This window comes from Anoplolepis gracilipes, chromosome 6 (assembly GCF_047496725.1).
Source record: "Anoplolepis gracilipes chromosome 6, ASM4749672v1, whole genome shotgun sequence".
Classification (NCBI taxonomy): Eukaryota; Metazoa; Arthropoda; class Insecta; order Hymenoptera; family Formicidae; genus Anoplolepis; species Anoplolepis gracilipes.
The window spans coordinates 5,164,964-5,182,319 of record NC_132975.1 but is presented as its reverse complement, the minus strand read 5'-3'; the positions used below and the strand labels follow the sequence as shown (position 1 = coordinate 5,182,319).

At 30.8% G+C, this 17,356-nt stretch overlaps 1 protein-coding gene across 3 annotated transcripts in view; it reads left to right on the top strand.

The window, feature by feature from the left end:
* LOC140666576 (EGFR adapter protein) overlaps positions 1 to 17,356 on the top strand; it is a 93,082-nt gene that overhangs the window by 12,396 nt on the left and 63,330 nt on the right. The gene's annotated exons all lie outside the window — the stretch shown is intronic.

The following is a 17,356-nucleotide window of genomic DNA, read 5'->3' as shown; positions in this document are numbered from 1 at the left end:
CATGTGTGCGGATGTACGTGTGTGGGAAAAGCCTGCACGTGTGATACTACTTTATTAAGGTGTCTCATATAATATACATTACGCAAAAAAATTAAAGGGCCACTTTCTTCCACATAAAAAAAGGTCAATTTTCAAATAGTTGTAACATCCTTAAATATAATTGGAATAAGATCAATAAAAAAGCGTTTCAAAGCTTGAAGTGTCTAGTTTTAGAACGTTTAAATAAATTTCAATTTTTTCTATTTGTTACAAAATTACATTATAAGAAAGCGACGTCCGTCGATTAAACAAATTTTTCAAAACTTGGTCCAAATTAAAAAACCTAATTTAAAAAAAAATACTAGCACGATTTCATTAATTGGGTGTTAAAGAGCAGAGTTTTAGCTTTAATTTCTTTTTTTTAACGAATGTTCTATGATTTTTTTTTAGGCGAGATATTCATTATAAAGCAAAATCGAGTTATTGACTTTGAACGCTTATAACTAGTGAAAAAATGATCGTACAATAATAATTAAAAACGCAATTTAAAGACAAAAGTTAGCACTTTAAAATGCTCTTATCGTTTTTTCAATTATTATTCATTTTTAAAACGTAGTTGTTACTTAAAAATCAAGTAAAAATTGTACTTTCATCTTTTTTTATATAAATCAAGAAAAGTTGACGAAAAAACGTTAAAATTTTCATGAACTGTACAACATTTTGGCAGTAAAAAGCATTCCAGTTACTCGTACAAAAGGCGGAAGTGTTAAGTTTTTTTTGTACATTTCAAAGACTTAAATTAATGATTATTGATTTATAATGATATATAATGATATAACAATTACTTGAAAATTGCCCTTTTTTAATATGGAAGTAAGTGGCCCTTTAATTTTTATGTATAGTGTACGTAGAATTTGAAAATATTGTCGAAATTATTATATAACTTTATGTAGATAAGTTTATATTTTTATCATTTTTTTCCCTTTTATAAATAATTGCCGATATATGTATAACCAATCATAAAATTATACATTTCATCATAAATTGATTGTTCTCTATTATTAAATGTTAATTATACATTTATTAGAAAATTTATTAGAAAAAAGATAAGAAATGTGCACATATAATTAACACATATTATTAACACATATATTATTATGCACTTAAATATACATATATTATTAACACATTTCCAATTATAATTGTTAATTGGTAAACTTCAATGTAGGCTTGAGTAGAGCTTGGCGAGGATATTCTGATATCCAGATTCTCCCTGAATATTGCATGCCATGCTAATTAGGATGCTAATTAATGTGCCATCTATACATTCCTGGAAAGGATATGCATTGTGGGAAAGCATACAGGAACAATAAAGCGTTAGCGTTTCTGTTTATCAGTTGTAATACAAACATTGCTGTGGCTAAAGTAGGATTTGAACATCTTATGGTCAGAAAAAATTGTTATACATTATTTAATAAAGAAAAATAAATAATTAGTTTAATTGATTAAAAACTTAGTCATACGGTCATTGATTATCAATCTTCCGTTTATAAAGTTGTAGATTCGTGGAAATCGGAGGATGTGAGCAATCTCAAATGTAATGAGTCGTAAATTCGACGAATCACTTGCCTCCCTGTGCTCAGCGATCGTTCCCACTTAATGCACACTTTCACAAATCCCTATTGTTATATCCCGTCGTGGAGAAGATCAGACTTTCAAAGAAGGGTTTAGTGTAACATGCCGTAAATGCGCGTATATCTCATCTCGCCCCTGCAACATTTATATTTATACGGCCGACGTAAATGAGGCGAAAATTACGCTCGGTTGGTTAAGAGAGACTTCGTCAATAGCTTCATACTAGCTTACTCGATTTTTTTATATTTTTTGATTACAATAGCGATATGCAAGACATAAAATTTAGGAAGCAAATTAATTGTTTTTTTGGTGTTAAATGAATTTTTTTTTATTTTAATGTTTATATTTCACTAAGTAGTGTCAATCATAACAAATTCTTTTTTTTTGTTGATAAATTTAATTGTATTAAAAAAGAATTGACACACAAAGTTATAAATATATAGATTAGAAGTTGCAAGCGATATTTATCTTTGTTTACGTGCAAGCCTTTTTATTTCTAGTATAAATAATACAGTTGAAATGATTATTGATTCGTTTACTGATTTCAGTATTTACGCGTTTTATTTACACATTGGCTGAAAATGAGAACGTTATTTATGTTTGTCCAGAGATAAAGTTAATATATTCAGAGGAAATATCCTGGCATTAAAATATTGTATATCTTCACCCAGATTTACTTAAACTAATTAATTTAATAACTCATTTTATTTATGCAAATAATATATTATTCATCCAATAATGCATAATTGAAATCTTTTATTTTGCTGAGATTATTTTGCTGATTAATCAATTTTTTTCAAATTAAATATCGTTAAATTTAAATCAACTTGCATTATTCCCACACACATATATCCTGAAAATTCATCTATTAAAAATCGATATATTATTTTGATGATTCTGGGCTTATCTGTGAATAATGAGTGCTCGTAATGTCTATAGAAGCAAGTGATAGAGTAATAAAGTTTCGTTTATTCGAGTTTAATGCCAATCTATTCGATGACCGCAAGTGGAAAGGATAAGCACACACTTAAAAGAATAAGAAATCAGGAAATGATTAAATTAATGGACGCGCGATTCTTTCTCTCTCTCTCTCTCTCTCTCTCTCTCTCTTGGACTTTTTATTAATCATAAAAATCCGAGAATAATAAGACATTATTAGATGGTCATCGCAAATAAATTTCTCATGAGATTAAAGCAGTAAAAAAGGAAACATATTCTTTTCGTTTCTACCGTTTTATTTTTGAAACTGAACAAAATAATATCCCTTGAATTTGACGCAAGGCATCAATAAAACTTTATTTTGATCAAATCGGAAAAAAATCATTTTAATATACATGTGTGTACATATTGATAAAATTTTCTACAAATATATTTAAATTCATGTTTGTGTTTTCACTTTTGAATTTAATTTGAATAGCTCAGTATTATAAAATTTATTATAAAATACAATTTTTTATGATAATGCCTTGAAAAATTTGATATACATAAAATGGTAGTTAATCGAAACACGCAAGTTGTTTCGTGTGGTTTTTGTAATAGTTACCGCTCAAAGGACACGTTTTGCTACGGTAAAACGAAAATTTACAGCGGAAACTTTCAAAGGGTCTTTCGAAGCCTTTGCCCCAAGTTTAAATTGAAACGAAATCATTGGAGGGCGTTCATTTCGAAAGAGTGTTACAAAAAAAAGTAGGGGTACGCGAATTAACGGAAATTTATTTGCCGAAGTCAGAACATTCACAGCCGTGAACAATTTGGTGGTTCCCTTTCACACGTATGGGATTTCAAGTATCGCCAACAGATAGATTGTCAAAGCCACGTGCTTTAATTGCCAATTATATGAGAAGCTTTCAGGTGTCAAACAGTGGCTCGAATTTTTTTCGCGAGATATCCAGCTGAGGCACATTGTACTATCAGTTAACGGAAATGCATTGTGCCAAAAAAAAATCGTTTTATTCGAAACAGTTCTTTGAAAATATTGATTTCGAAGTATCCATTTTTCCTTTCATCAAACATATTGCCATTACAAATTAAAATATTGTACAATATTTTTATGAATATATTTTTACAATTTATATATTTTTCTAGATTGTATTATATAAATTTATTAACGTCACTTTTTATATTTATTACGCTCTCTTTTTGCAATAATATGTTAAAAAAGAAAATCACGCTTTCTTAATATTCAAAATAAAATCGATAACAGTATCGTAGGGAATGTAATTTAATCGCGAAAAATCCAATAAACGCACATTCTACAGCGGCATGATGTATTAGCGGCATACCTTAGGTTTCTTTTTCTCAGGTTTCTGTGTCTTACTAAGTTATTAAAGCTATGACAAAGGCAATCGTGTCATAGAAATACGATCTTGAAGTAGGCATTCGAGGGTGCGTGACAGCAAACAATCTGAAATTGTTTTGACAAACAATAATTTACGAAATTTATATCAATTAATTTATATATTTATTAAAACGCCTTGAATTGTACATTAAATATGACGCTTTCAAACATCAATATATCAATCTGCAAATATTTAAATATATTTCCCGAAAATTTATTGACACCCATTACTTTTGCGAAAACAGTTTTTAATTTAATTTAATAAGCAAGAATCTCGTTTCGCACACACGCCATTATATTGTCATCGTATATATTAATAAAGTGAGGGAAAAACAAAAAGAATGAGCATACATAAGTATAAATTTGTCACAATGTCCAATGACGTAGAAAGCATCGAATTCGTTTGCGTGGATTACAACGAATAGGGCAGTTTGTCACGGAGAAGGGCGTCTTTCCACCCTTGACACGTTGACCACCCTATAGACATGTCGAAAGGTCCCGACACGCACAAGCACGTGCGGGATATATCGCAGACGTGTAGGTATCCATATTGATTTCGAGGACGCGTAGCCGCCGACCTCTTGCACTAGCTCTCTCTCTCTCTCTCTCTCTCTTTTCCCCTTTTTCTCCTATTTTGTGGCCTTCTTTTATCACAAAGGTTCAAATAAAGAAAGATAACGAAAGCTTAATCTCTCTTCCCGCCTGCCGGCAACAAGGGATCTCTTGACGCTGTTATTCGCGATTAGCAAGATTGGCATTGATTTGTGAAACTGTCAGAAAAACGATGGGAAAGACAATAGCCAAATGTGCGGCGTTAACTGTTTGAGTGCTGAAACTTTCGCGATAAAATCTTCCCGCTTCACTGAAGAACAAAGAGCGAGAATCACGGTTAACCAGTTCAGTCCCGAATTACGATTCACCGGGGGAAGGAAACCGTCGGGCAATTGCGGAAAGTCGATCTATTCGCGCACGTTTCGTTTTCCCATTCATGGTGCGACTTCGATGTTAAATTATCAGACAATCGCCAAGACGACGATCGAAACGAATACTGGCGCCATATGTTGCACCTATGTAGGTCAAGTATAATTTGCAGCAAACTGGTTGGTTGTTCTGTGGTTTATAAATCACCTGCAGGTAAATTAGAACGCGAGCGAAACCGGTATAACTTGGGTTTTAATTTCAATACTACGGATATGAAAAAAAAAAGCAAGATTTTTTTTTTATATATGACAGATGTGACAATTGGCATAAAATATTTCTCACCGAAATTATAATATATCGGTTTTAGCACATACCCCCGTTTTGTACACATGTCGTCTCTTTATCCCGTCGTAACCACCGAATCTCAAATAATCCCTTCTCGTGGACGCCGTTCTCAAAAGTACACCTCTAACGTACAGCAGCGGTGAAGAGTCTTACGAGATTGCCGAACACGGTTTAAAACGATAGCCTTTGCCGGTGTACCCGGCATTCCCGCAGGTCGTTGAACCTCACCGTGCTCGTGTGTGCGAACCCGCCCCTTCTCCCCCTCTTTTTCGTTTCTTGAACCGAGACGTGAATGTACGTGAGCGTTAAGCGCGGGCGTAAGCGTGTTGATGACGTAGATGTAAATGCGAGAGTGGCTTTTGGCGCCAGGAAGGACTTTAGCAACGTTGACTATGTTGACCAAAGAATGTTTTGGAAAATGGACGGTGTTGTGAGCGCACAAAGTTAATCCATCGAAAATTTTCGGTTTGAAAACATTGAAAAAGGTCTACAGTTATACGCTACGCAAAAAAAATTGAAGGGCCACTTTTCAAGTAATTGCAACTTCCTTGAGAATAATCGAAATAAGATTAATGAAAAAGAGTTTCAAAGCTTGAAGTTTTTAGTTTTAGAATCTTTAAATTTCAATTGTTTTTCTATTCGTTACAAAATTACATTGTAAGAAAGCGTCGATTGAACAAATTTATCAAAAGTTTGTCCAAGAATACGAAATTGAAAAAAAATCCTAGCACGATTTCATTAATTGGGTATTTCAGCTTTAATTTCTTTTTTTAATGCTCTATAATTTTTTTCCGCCGGGATATTTATTATTAAAGCAAAATCGAGCTATTGACATTGAACGTTTATAATTATACCGGATTTTTTGTTTCTACAGAGTCTCTAGAACATCAATAAGTGTAAAAAAAATATGAACAGTCATTAATTGTTAATTGTAAAAATACCATATATAAACAAACAGTCAAAATTAGTACCTTTTTACGAAAAAATGCATTTTCTACTAATCTATTATGACAATAAATACGGCAATTTTTTTATAATCTTAGTACACTGTAAAGTATTTTTCAGAATTTTTTTAGAATTTTCCACCGTGTTATTTTTGTTAAATCCTCCTTTTTTTGATAAAAAATATATAAAAAACAATATTTTCTGTTCTAAATTAAAAGTAACAGTCGTATTCTTTTTTAAATTTTTTCTCTGAAGGTTTTTTTAGATCGCAGAATCTGAATCTAAAGGAAAAAATTTAATTTCCAAAATTTAATATAGGGATCCAATATGGCGGAAGTAAAATTTCGTCTGCCATTATGAATCCGCCATCTTGAATTTTGAAAATCTGGATTCGTAATCAGCGACCCCAAAAACCCTTATATACCAAATTTTACAAAATACTGACAATTAGAAAAATTCGTGACTCAAAGGGTTAAATAAAAATAAGATAAAAGTGCAGTTTTTATTTGACTTTAACGTAACAATTATGCTTTAAGAATGAATAATTATTGAAAAAACAATAGGAGCATTTTAAAGTGCTAACTTTTCTCTTTAAATTGCTTTTTTAATGATTATTGTACAATCATTTTTTCACTAGTTATAAGCGTTCAAAGTCAATAGCTTGATTTTGCTTTAATAATGAATACCTTGGCGAAAAAAAATCATAGAACATTTGTTAAAAAAAAGAAATTAAAGCTAAAACTCTGCTCTTTAACAAACAATTAGTAAAATTGAGTTAGAATTTTTTTTAATTCGGTATTTTTGGACAAACTTTTGAAAAATTTGTTGAATCGACGGACATCGCTTTCTTACAATGTAATTTTGTAATGAATAGAAAGAATTGAAATTTATTTAAACGTTCTAAAACTAGAAACTTGAAGCTTTGAAACGATTTCTTATTGATCTTATTTCGATTATTTTTAAGAAAGTTGCAACTACTTGAAAACTGGCCTTTTTTAGATGGAAGAAAGTGGCCCTTTAATTTTTTTGCGTAGCGTATTTCAAAGAAATATAAAAAAAAAAAAAAATATACTTGTCAAGTTAACTCGATCTATCTTATCGTAAAGAAGTATTTCTTATTTTTGTTGTAAATTATGGAGACGTATTGACGTAAGAATTCGCGAATTATCATCGAAAAGTGTTCGGCGCAAATTCGCTCGGCGAACATACATACGTACGTCAATGCAACATGCCATCGATCGAAAGGCAATACGAAGCGGCTTATCTGTCGTTCCTTTTATTACTCTCCCGGGCTCACTTTTACGAGAGAATCCACCAGCCAGACTACCGATGGAGTTTTCCGCAGCGCGTTTACCGTTTTTTCTCTCTTTCTCTCTCTATTCTCACTTATGGGCCTCTCATATCCCTCGTATTCGTCCTATCCTTTTTCCTTCGCGGCAAACAAGGTTTTCCCAGATGCAGAAAATCGTGCGTCGAGAAATGTCCGATCCAGGTCAAAGTCAAAGAGCCTGTGACAGTTCCAAATATTTTCATACTCGATGTAGTTTCGGCTATTTCTGGTAAACATCAGTTATGCGCCTTTTACTCGACAACGTGGAATCGTCTTTCTCAGTACTTGCTGCTGTCAGACACAACTATACTTAGGAACAGATTTTATCGTACATACTATAGGTACAGTAGTAAACTTACGAATTTTTTAAGCAGCAAGAAAAATTAAAAAATATAATTTTTTAGCAAAATATTATTTATTTGTTAAAAATATCAGAAATAATTGTTTTTTTTTTTATTTTAATTTTGCTCTCTTTTTGGGGACATTTTAACATTTAAGATAAAATTATCTTGTTTTTAAATCTAATGTACTTAATTAATTGTCCATGTTATTTTTATTATAATATTACAACAGAGAAATGTAAAATAAACGTTCTAATTCTTAGTCGTTTGTCCTTTCAGAATTTGTGCAAAAAGGTTCAAGTATGCGTTTCCGCTATCAAATCTTAACAATTAAAATGTTCCGACAGGAAGAAAAATGATTTAATCGCAAGTAAGAAAAAAGTGACTTCCGTATAAACCTCGGTCTAAAGCCTTCTTTATTAGCTACAATAAAGAATAGCCGCGTGATATTGCCTTTCGTCATTGAAATTCATAAATTCTCCGGTAGTCCCTTTATATTAGACCTCTAAATTCTCAAGAAGTTACTTCAGTTTCGCGGCTATTCTGACAAGGAATATAAGATTTCTTTAAAACTTTTGATTAGCATAACACCTAAAGATATATGTAATTTTTGAGATATTTTTCATCTCGGAAAATTGTGCCCATGTTTTATTGTTTTTTAATATTTTATTCTCTCTATGAAAATATAAAAATAAAAAAAATGAAAAATAAAAAAAAGTAAAAACAGTGATCTCTCAAAAAATAAATAAAAATAAAATATACATAACTCAAGACGTTACTAAATTAATGTCAAAAACAGGGCCGAAAAAAAAATTATAAAATACACTACGCAAGAAAATTGAAAGGTCACTTTCTTCCATATAAAAAAAGGACAATTTTTAAGTAGTTGTAACTTCCTTAAAAATAAGGAGTCGGAATAGGAGCAATAAAAAAAGCATTTTAAAGGATAAAGTTTCCAGTTTTTGAATTTTTGAATGTATTTCAATTCTTTCTATTTGTTACAAAATTACATTGTAAGAAAGCAACGTCCCTCTATTGAACAAAGTTTTCATATATATATATACACCAGCGCAAAAAAGAAAAACAGCAGCCTTTGTTACTTATTCGCAGCACCAAGTAATTTATATCTTCCTCATCAACGCTATTATCTCGACCGGCACTTTATAGCGAGCGTGCAATAAACTTTGCGGTGCATTTTCATACGGACAGCGGAGATTCTCAGCCGTCTATGTCCGGCTCGCGAATCCTTTTATCTGTGCGAGGCTTATCCGTCTGTTCATTGTGAACGTCAGGCAAGCCGAGCACCACCGGATATTTACAGTCTGCAGTCTACACGTTATTCCTGCTTTAATATCCTGTCATTGCCCTTGACAAACGCGAAAAGAGAAACGATAGGCCGAGCAAAGAGACGGTGATGAGACGAGTTTAGAAGAGCGAAATTTGAAGTAAATATAATGCCAAATTTTTAAGTTCTTTTTTTTTAATTTTGAGACGTTGATTAATTTTTTTAATGTTATCATATTACAGTCGTGTTATTAATTTTTATTGCTCAGTAATGCAATTTAACATACAAAAATATCGAGTTTTTATAAAAATAAAATTCTTAAAAAATTAGAGAAGAAGAGAGATGTACGGTATTGTATGTATATACAAGAATAAAATGATACAAAGATATAAAATGTAAAATTGTCATCTGGACAAGATAATTTAATAAAGAAAGAGCTATGGTAGGAAATTGTAATAAAATTTAATTCGCTGAGAATGATACGAAATTGCGATAACGAAAACCCTGAAATGTACGTGAAGGAAATAGATATCTATTTCAAAAGCACATCAATATTCTGCGTTATTATTATAGAACAAAATAATAATAGCGTTGCGTTATAAAAGATATCCAATGCATATTTTCAAACGAAGCTATCAAAGTGTATTGATTTACAAACTGGTGAGAAGAGATAGAGATATGCAGAGGATCTATCGTGCAAGAAGGTCTTTCTTCTTGGAATAGAGATGTCTGCACTCTCTTTTTTTCCTTGCTTTCTCTCTCCTTCTCTTTTTTTTCTCTCTGCTGGACACAAGTCCACTCTTTGAAAGTATTTCAAATGATTTCAAATATTACGGTAAAACTCTCCCGCCGTCAGCAGTTCCATTCGTATCCGATCTGCCACATACCTTCCTTCTTGTTTTTCTCATGCCGAGTAGTCTTTCGAAGAGGAGAGAACTTCTCTCACACGGCGTTATTCCGTACAACTTCAAGGAAAATGGGGAAACGACGAATGCTATTCCAATATCGAAAGCGAATCACGTATATGTATGCAATGATATGATACAGATACCTTTTTCAGGCTATGATTTGATTTTGCATTGGCGATAATCAATTTCCGACTTTTTCCGAAAATGGATGATTTAACAGTGATTGAATTTCAAATAAATAATGGATTAGTAAAATTGAATTCCAATGGATATTGATATGTATTGTATATTCACAGTCGTGTGTATTATATTAATCCGTTCTACTAATAGGATATATTTGATTTTTTTGCAGTTTTAAATGCATTTATTTATTTATGTAACTTTAATTAAATTTCGCATTTTTTTGTATTTTATAAATATGTATTTAGAAATGAAGAAAAGAGAGGAGAATTAAAAATTATATTTGAAACTATTGAAAAGTCAATAGACAGATTCTACAGAGCTTCCATATTTTGAAAGTAAATGTTACCATTGTTTTTTTATTGTTGTAAAATCGTGAAAAATATTACAATTATTCTTTTATATATAATGTAGAAATAACCACAAAAAAGAAGATTAAAATATTGCATAAAATATATTTCCAGGAAAAAAAATAATCGTATAATTTTTAGTATAAAATCTTATTGTTAGTATCAATTTACACTGTATTTTTAATTTAACTATTTGATAAATAGTATTATTCAAGCGTGATTACGATGTTAATTAATCCAAATAGCAACATTGTAGTAATTTTCATATAATCAAAGCGATTATTATTAAACCGATAAATATTTACTGTATGTACGATGGTCTGTTTCTTCTTTTTCATCTCACATAATAACAATTTGAGCGATTATTGCAAATTCATCGTGTCTCTCTGCAGGTTATAATTAAACTAGTTCCTATCAATTAGTCATAAGCACGGAATATATTATTAAATATTTATTAGCAAAAGGCTAACTTGTCTCTTATTTACTAATAACGTATGACATTGTGTGATTTTATTAGTGTTATCTTTCATCACGTGACGTAACGTCGTGAAACGTTGCTGGTTTAGAACCAGTTCTTAATTCCACCTTAAAGATGTTTAGTACCTATTTTTAAAAATATAGGAATTTAATAAAATTTACACAGTTTGTTCTGATACATGTTCAGAGACTTATAAAAAAACCTGGAGTTGATTCACTGAAGCAATCAAAAGTTATAGGGATTTTAATTTGCAATGAATTTACCCGTCCATATTATTATAAATATAATTATTTTGTGCATCTAATTATAAGTAAAAGTATTAATATAATTATAAATATAATTATTTATATAAATAAGTATAGATATAATTATTTCTGTTCTTTTTAGCCCTTAAATTGATACGATTACAGATTTTCTATCTTATAAAAAACCTGTGATCGTGTTGATTTAAGAGCTAAAATAGATAAAAATAATAATAGGAATTTATTCAAAATTTGCAAAAGTATAGTTTAAATATAGAGGAAATATTTGATCACATAATTTTGGTCAAGTACTGACTAGTTCAAAAGATATTGAATATAATTTTCTCAATTTCGTCCTATAATCCGAGATGACATATTATTTATTGTGAAAATGTGGCAACATAGCATTCAGCTGAGCCTTCTTTTGACATTTTAAATGACCTATTTTTTTATCTGAAGAAATCTCTATATACAAACGTGTAAGCGAGAAGCGACTAGGCCTCATATGTCAATTTGCAATTTGTCCAACTTATGAAAAATTACCATGTTGCCACATTTCTTTCTTCTCGGAGAAATGACAAATTATTAAAATTATTAAAGAAATAGTTAAAAATCTTCTATATTCTGTCATTATTCACTATTATAATTTTTATTCTGACATTTTAAATTACTCTTTACGAGTAAATTCTTTTATTTTTGTAATTCAAATTTTGTGCTGTAATGTTGAAATCGAGGTACCGTCAATGATAAAAGTTTCTCATTATAATTTAAGAAACACGAAAATTGTCCGAAAAAAAGCAACAGAAATTCGAAAATACATTTCTACACTCTAGCTATGAATAAATAATAAGATTTTATGCAATCTTTATAATAATCATATATTAAGATATATGAGAAAAGTATATATTCGTGAATTTTGACTACTTTTTGCTCCGATTATAGGTGCTAAACATTCTTAAAATAATACGATTAAAAGCAAAACTTTACAGTTGTAATATTGTAAGATTTTATGAATAAAATCATTTTTTGTAAATTTTTCAAATATCTTGAAATATAAATCTGCACCTCGATAGATCCTGAGAAATGTTAAACTTTAAAATAAACCTTTTTCAAAAACACTTTCTTGTTAGACTCATCGAAGGGCGTATCTCACTTCCCGCTGTGCAAAAGGGGATGATGTACATATGCAAGGGGGTTGATATAGCGGCAGGTTGGGGTGTCGGGCGATACTTTTTGGAGAAAGACGAACGGGGTGGTGAAAGAGGAGGGGACATTTTGGGAGGAAAGCCGGAAGCTAGACCCGTCACGGATTTTCTTTATGGAGAGCTACGGGGTTTCTGAGCATGGTACGCGTCGCGGATAGAACGCCTTGTATGCACGCGAGGGGTCCAACGTGACGGTTCGCGTTCGAGCAAAGGGATTGTAATATTTAGAGCGCTGACTTTTTTGTGAATTTCTTTCGGCCAGACGCGATTCGCTTTTCGACCTTTCGCGGAATGTTTCCGGCTTTTAAGCTGGCACGTATTCAAGAAGCGAATATATACTTAGCTTTTATGCATACGTTATAAACGGAATGACACGTGATGAGACTTTTAAAAATGTCACATTCTCTCTCTCTCTCTCTGTCTTATAATAAATAGACAATGGACGTGCGGTTTCTAAAATATATATAGAAGTGAACCGCAATTATGTGAAACACTGTTCTGAAATTTCATTATTTTGTACACTCTGTAAAAAGAGATCGCGAAGAGAAAGTTTTGTTTCTCGGATGGCCGATGCAATGAAAGAAAGATGGAGGTAAAAAGAGAAGGAAAAGGGTCGACGGGGCCGTAGTTGTGCTTTCTGCTGCGTTTCCGCGGTTAAAAGGTACTATATCGTGGTTGAACACGCCCACCTAAAGCACCTGCTAAGAGCCTTTCCATTCCAGTTGGCGGTACGACAGCGTGTTGCTGACTTAAAAGGTTTAAAGAGCGCTGGTGTGCAATATATATCGCACGATGAATGGTGATAACGGAGCAGACCATTGTCCTTGAAACCCGAAAGCTATTTCACACGATGAGCAAAATCTTTCCTAGTTTGGAGCGTGATTTCGATTGCACAGCAAAATATTTGACAATTATACTTTTTTCTCTATTTTTTATTAGATACATATTTACATATATTATATAACAAATTAAAAAATTGCATATTGAAAAAATTAATTAATTTTATATAGAACCTGATATTTTTATTTGTCGTTTTTGTAGTAGTATCATACAAGAGAAACTGTTTATGTGATTGCTTTAATAAAATTTTAATTTAAAAGCGATATACATATATTAAAATATATGTATAATATATATATATATATATATATATGTATATATATATATTATATATTAAAATATATAATTTTTATTATATATAAACACTATTAATAATGTGCTTGTTTTTCTTCGTTTTATTATGCAAAAAATATTTTACGAAATTAAATAAAGAATAAAATTTGATTTTAATGCAATATCTTTTGTTACAATTCTAGTTTATATCACAAAGTAGCAGGAAGATTCGTTCGTATTGTATAGAGATAGCATTGGTAAACACGTCCTCTCCATATGTTCCTTTTGGTCCAGACTGCCATCTTATCAGACTCTAGAACCGCGCAAAGTGTAGTTACCCGCAAACCGAATGGCCAGACGATTCGTCTCTTCGATGATCAGATATTCACGAAGTTTGAGTAGAAATGGGTGGTTGCAAAGAGGAAGATATCTAACTGTAACCATGACAGCAGAGGAAGAGATAAGTTTGCCTATACAAATCTTAGAAAGCGGAAGTAGCATAAGAATTTTTTTCTCCTTCTCTCCTTTTCTTTTCAGAATGATACAATATCAACAATATCGTTTACAAAATCATTGCGTCATATTACTTTTAGAGACCTACAATTTTGATTTTAATTTGGTTTTTTAATGCAATAGATAAAGTGCACATCTTCAATTATGCACAACAATAAAAGTTAAAAAATATTTAAGATTCTATTCCATTACAATAATCGTTACAATATTATTTTTTATTAATATATATTGAAATAATTTTTTTAATTTATTAAAAAATGTTTAAATATAATCTTTTTAAAATTAACTTTAATATATAAATAATTATATTTTTTTATTTTCAAAATATTAAAATAATTTCTTTTTAATTTATTAAAAAATTTTTAAATATTGTATAATTTTTTAGAAATTAACTTAGATCTTTTACAAGATATATGTATATATTGCTATACGAAATATGTGGAACCATTTTTTTATTAAAAAAAATTAATAAAAAAATAGTATATTGTATGAAGACAGTTAAATGTAGCAATTTGATGAAATAGAAAAAGAGAGATGTTATCATAAAAATCATTTAAACTGAAAAGATTAGAGCAACCCTCGACACGCTAAACAAGATTTTATTTCGACAATGGGTCAATAGAAACGAGAAACGAAGAATGGTCACTATCAGTATAGTGATCTCGTTGACGTCGTCATAAAATTCGCGGGTAGAATGCCCGCTAACGATCATTTCCGAAGATCCTATTTCCGCCGGTAGAACAAGAGGGAAAAACGTGTCTTTTATCTGTTCGATATTCCCTAGAGTTTCTCGGACTAGACAATCTTTCTACCATTACAGATTCTTCCGGTCGTTTCATCGACTTAAATCTTAAGTACCCCAGCGGGATATTCCGCATTTTATTTCGCGTTGTCGCTCCTATTGTAGGCAATTGGCAATGTTATACTTCATAAAAAATTAGGTTCTACTGATTTCCGAAAAAAAAATTATTCGTTTATTTTGATAGTCGAATTAGAAAATTGATCGAAAAATTCGGTAGCAATCTATGATTTTCATTGGTTTCAGCTGTTTTACATTCGAGAGCAACATGTCGATTGTAAACAATTGATTCAAATTCGGCACAAACTTCAAACACTTTTACGCCTGAATAATTGTTCGCGTTGGATGGCTGGATAATCAACTGACTTCGACTCTAAACTCGCGCGCGCAAACTCCTTCTCCTTTTAACGATTCTGAAACCAGCCGAAGAGCAGTAGAGTCGTGCTGAGGCACGTTCCTTCCTGCGTCTGTTAAATGATGCAAATACTAATAATGGCACAGAGTGAAACGTTGGATAATTGAAATGTAAACATCACGCAGCTATCCATCCCCTCCTCCTCCCTGTATGGGATGAGAGAAACGCGGGATGAGTTTGCGGGCTCAGCCTGTTACAAATGTCGGGACCAAAAGGCCGAGAAGGAGATAACGGAGAGATTGTCGGCGACCAAGAGACTCGAAGCGAGCACTGATGTAACATGCACGTTTCCGCTTACGAGAAACGTAAGTACGTTTTGACACGTTGAGACTGACAAGCGGAACGATTAATCTCTGGAATGCGCTGCGTATAGTTGAAATTACATACACTCCTGTATGATGTGTGCGTGTATTATCGTTTCATATTCCATAAATTATTATCGGTATTTTAATAAAAAAATTTTATATACATATAAAACGTCATGAAATTGACGCGACAAAAAAAATCAATTTTTTTTAAGGATGTTTAGTACCTATTTTTAAAAATATAGGAATTTAATAAAATTTGCACAGATTGTTCTGATATATGTTCAGAGACTTATAAAAAGACCTAGAGTTGATTCACTGAAGCAATCAAAAGTTATAAGGATTTTAATTTGCAATGAATTTACCCGTCGATATTATTATAAATATAATTATTTTGTGCATCTAATTATAAGTAAAAGTATCCATATAATTATAAATATAATTGTTTATATAAATAAGTATAAATATAATTATTTCTGTCTTTTTAAGCTCTTAAATTGATACGATTACAGATTTTCTATCTTATAAAAAACCTGTGATCGTGTTGATTTAAGAGCTAAAATACATAGAAATAATAATAGGAATTTATTCAAAATTTGCAAAAGTATAGTTTAAATATAGAGGAAATATTTGATCACATAATTTTGGTCAAGTACTGATTAGTTCAAAAGATATTGAATATAATTTTCTTAATTTTGTCCTATTATCCGAGATGACATATTATTTATTGTGAAAACGTGGCAACATAGTATTCAGCTGAGCCTTCTTTTGACATTTTAAATAATCTATCTTTTCATCTGAAGAAGCCTCTATATACAAACGTGTAAGCGAGAAGCGACTAGGCCTCATATGTCAATTTGCAATTTGTCCAACTTATGAAAAATTACCATGCTGCCATATTTCTTTCTTCTCGGAGAAATGACAAATTATTAAATTTATCAAAGAAATAGTAAAAATCTTCTATATTTTGTCATTATTCACTCTTATAATTTTTATTCTGACATTTTAAATTACTCTGTACGAGTAAATTCTTTTATTTTTACAATTCAAATTTTGTGCTGTAATGTTGAAATCGAGGTACTGTCAATAATAAAAGTTTCTCATTATAATTTAAGAAACACGAAAATTGTCCGAAAAAAGCAACAGAAGTACGAAAATACATTTCTACACTCTAGCTATGAATAAATTATAAGATTTTATGCAATCTTTATAATAATCATATATTAAAATATATGAGAAAAGTATATATTTGTCAATTTCGATTACTTTTTGCTCCGATTGTAAGTGTAACTAAACATCCTTAATACACTTTGCAAAAAAATTAAAGAGCCACTTTCTTCCATATTAAAAAGGGCCAATTTTCAAGTAGTTCTAATTTTTTTAAAAATAATTGGAATAAGATTAGCAATACAAAGCGTTTCAAAGATTGAAGTTTCTAGTTTTAGAATTTTTAAATGAATTTCAATTCTTTTTATTTGTTACAAAATTACATTGTAAGAAAGCGACGTCCGTCGATTGAACAAATTTTTCAAAAATTTATCTAAGAATACCGAATTAAAAAAAAAATTCTAGCACAATTTCATTAATTGGGTGTCAAAGAGCAGAATTTTTAATTTTAATTAGCTTTAAATTTTTTTTTAACGAATGTTCTATTTTTTTCGCCGAGATATTTTTATTATTAAAACAAAATTATTAAAGCAAAATCGATCTATTGACTTTGAACGCTTAT